The following is a 4077-nucleotide window of genomic DNA, read 5'->3' as shown; positions in this document are numbered from 1 at the left end:
CCAGCTGCTCCCACCCTGAGACTCTGTACTCACTGCTTTAAGTTGTGCTCTAATGTGTGTGATTGTATGCATTTGATTTTGAAAATTTGGAGAATTCTATGGAAAACTCTAATTTCTTTGTATTTCTACCTGATCTCTGCTCCTCCCTTGAGAAGAAGTTGGATTATGGAATAAGAAATTTAGGGTATATCTAGACAGGGCAAGTCTTCTTTCTGAAAAACACAGTACCTTGGCATGTAGTCCAGGAACTGGGAAACAAACTGAAAAAAAAAAAGATCAGAGGCCTGTGCTTGTGAGATCCTGTGAGTGGAATGTTGGATGTTATCCGCATTCATCTTGTCATTCCTCAGTCATCCTTCCTCTTCAAGCCTATATGTTTAGGCTTCAGTGCTAATTTTCCCTCTGTGCCAAAGAGCAGGGAATAAGAGGCCTGGAGAAGGAAAACGCTTGTTCTTGGGGAGGAGCATGTCCTTCAGCCACCACTGGGACAATTTTCTTTGTAGTTACTGTAGTTGTTCCATCCATCATTCTGTTAGTCTATGTTCCTAGAGGGCAGAGACAGTGCCTTATTCCCTTCCACATCCCCAAGCTTTCCAAATAGATCAATAACTATTTGCTGAACAAATAAGTAACCAAACAAAGGAGTAATTAGATTGCCTAGCTGGTGATTCTTGGATATAAAAAGATGGTGAATGATATGGTCTGGCTCTGTGTCCCCACCCAAATCTCATTTTGAATAGTAATCCAAATTGTAATCCCTATGTGTTGACGGAGGGACCTCGTGGGAGGTGATTTGATCATGGGGGCACTCCTCGCCATGCTGTTCTTGTGATAGTGAGTTCTCATGAAATCTGATAGTTTTATAAGGGGTTTTCCCCTTCTTCACTCTGTACTTCTCTCTCCTGCTGTCACGTGAAGAAGGACATGTTTACTTCCCCTTCTGCTGCGATTGTAAGTTTCCTGAGGCCTCCCAAGCCATGCGGAACTGTGAGTAAATTAAACTTCTTTCCTTTATAAATTACCCAGTTTCAGGTAGTTCTTTTTTTTTTTGAGACAGAGTCTTGCTCTTTTGCCCATGCTGGAGTGCAGTGGCATGATCTTGGCTTAGCCCACTGCAACCTCCACCTCCCGGGTTCAACTGATTCTCCTGCCTCAGCCTCCTGAGTAACTGGGACTACAGGCGTGTGCCACCACACCCAGCTACTTTTTGTATTTTTAGTAGAGACAAGGTTTCACCGTGTTAGCCAGGATGGTCTCGATCTCCTGACCTCATGATCCGCCCTCCTCGGCCTCCCAAAGTGCTGGGATTACAGGTGTGAGCCACTGCACCCGGTCAATCCTTTCCATTCAATACTACCCATCATTGGTCTACAGTTCGTTCAACTATAAAAAAGGAAAGTGTTTTTCTTGCTTGGTTATTATTATGGATTGAATTGTGTCCCCCCAACAAACAGATACGTTGGAGTCCTAATTCCCAGTACTTCAGAATGTGACTGTATTTGGAAATAGGGTCTTTAGAAGGTAATAAAGGCAAGATGAAGTCATTACGGTGGACCCTAATCCAATATAACTGATATCCCCCAAAGGGAGAAATTGAGACACAGAGACCGACACCAAAGAGAGAAGATGATATGAGGAGACACAGGGAGAAGATGGACATTTAACAGCTGAGGAACACAAGACTACCAGAAGCTAGGAGAGAGGCCTGAAACAGATCCTTCCTCAGTTCCTTCAGAGGGATCATGGCCCTGCTGACACCTTGATTTCAGACTTCTGGCCTCCAGAACTATGAAACGGTAAATTTTTGTTGTTCTAAACCACCCAGTTTGTGGAACTGTGTTGCTGGAGCCCTAGGAAACTAACACAGTTATTCTAAAATTTAAATATACTTTTTTTTGGTTGTTTTTTGTTTTTGTTTTTTAAGTTCCTCCATGGGCCAGGTGCAGTGGCTCATGTCTATAATCCCAGCACTTTGGGAGGCTGAGGCGGGTGGATCACTTGAGGTCAGGAGTTCGAGATCAGCCTGGCCAACATAGTCAAACCCCATCTCTACTAAAAATACAAAAATTAGCTGGGTGTGGTGGCGTGCACCTGTGGTCCCAGCTACTCAGAAGGCTGAGGCATGAGAACTGCTTGAACCTGGGAGGCAGAGACTGCAGTGAGCCAAAATTGTGACACTGCACTCCAGCCTGGACGACAGAGCGGGACTGTGTCTCAAAAAAAAAAAAAAAAAAGAAGAAGAAGAAAAAAGAAAGTTCCTCCAAACAGTAATTGTTTTTCCTCAAGAATTCCAATGGAAATAGTTCCTGTAGACTAAGCTGTACTGCGTGCATGTAACAGACATGGAAAAGGACAGAAGTAATCTCTTTCTAATCTACGTTTAGTTATGGATAAGAGCTCCCTGGTAGGTGCAGTGACTCACGCCTGTAATCCCAACACTTTGGGAGGCCGAGGCGGGTGGATCACCCAAGGTCAGGAGTTCAAGACCAGCCTGGCCAACATGGCGAGACCCCATCTCTACTAAAAATACAAAAATTAGCTGGGTGTGGTGGTGTGCACCTGTTATCCCAGCTACTTGGGAGGCTGAGGCAGGAGAATTGCTTGAACCCGGGAGGCGGAAGTTGTGGTGAGCCGAGATCATGCCGTTGCACTCCAGCCTGGGCAACAAGAGCGAAACTCCGTCTCAAAAAAAAAAAGAAAAGAAAAGAAAAAAGAGCTCCCTATGTTACTCGAAGTCTTATGATTTTTTGTTTTTGAAGAGTTTGAATGACCAGATATTTTCTGCAAGATATGAGCATGAGGATTGCTAAACAGTATTTAACAGCTCTGTGTGTTTAAAAAAGTGTCTGTACAGGCCGGGCGCGGTGGCTCATGCCTGTAATCCCAGCACTTTGGGAGGCTGAGGAGGGAGGATCACGAGGTCAGGAGATCGAGACCATCCTGGCGAACACAGGGAAACCCCGTCTCTACTAAAAATACAAAAAAAAAAAAAAAAAAGAAATTAAGAACAAAGCTGGAGGCATCACACTACCTGACTTCAAACTATACTACAAGGCTACAGTAACCAAAACAGCATGGTACTGGTACCAAAACAGAGATATAGATCAATGGAACAGAACAGAGCCCTCAGAAATAACGCCGCATATCTACAACTATCTAATCTTTGACAAACCTGAGAAAAACTAGCATTGGGGAAAGGATTCTCTATTTAATAAATGGTGCTGGGAAAACTGGCTAGCCATATGTAGAAAGCTGAAACTGGATCCCTTCCTTACACCTTATACAAAAATCAATTCAAGATGGATTAAAGACTTAAACGTTAGACCTAAAACCATAAAAACCCTAGAAGAAAACCTAGGCATTACCATTCAGGACATAGGCATGGGCAAGGACTTCATGTCCAAAACACCAAAAGCAATGGCAACAAAAGACAAAATTGACAAGTGGAATCTAATTAAACTAAAGAGCTTCTGCACAGCAAAAGAAACTACCATCAGAGTGAACAGGCAACCTACAAAATGGGAGAAAATTTTCGCAACCTACTCATCTGACAAAGGGCTAATATCCAGAATCTACAATGAACTCAGACAAATTTACAGGTAGGCTCACGTGTGTAATCCCAGCACTTTGGGAGGCCAAGGCAGGCAGATCAAAAGGTCAGGAGATCGAGACCATCGTGGCTAACAGGGTGAAACCCCATCTCTACTAAAAATGCAAAAAAATTAGCTGAGTGTGGTGGTGTGCTCTAATCTCAGCTACTCGGGAGGCTGAGGCAGGAGAATGGAGTGTTGAACCCGGGAGGCGGAGCTTGCAGTGAGCCAAGATCTGGCCACTGCACTCCAGAGCCTGGGCAACAGAGCAAGACTCCATCTCAAAAAAATAATAATGATAAAAAGTAAAATAAAATAAAATTACAGGTAATTTTTTTTTTTTGATACAGAATCTCTGTTGCCCAGGCTGGAGCGCAGTGGTGCGATCTTGACTCACTGCAACCTCCACCTCCTGGGTTCAAATGATTCTCCTGCCTCAGCCTCCTGAGTAGCTGGGATTACAGCACACCACCACACCCAGCTAATT

This window comes from Pan troglodytes, chromosome 16 (genome assembly GCF_028858775.2).
Source record: "Pan troglodytes isolate AG18354 chromosome 16, NHGRI_mPanTro3-v2.0_pri, whole genome shotgun sequence".
NCBI lineage: Eukaryota > Metazoa > Chordata > Mammalia > Primates > Hominidae > Pan > Pan troglodytes.
This window is presented reverse-complemented; position numbering follows the sequence as displayed.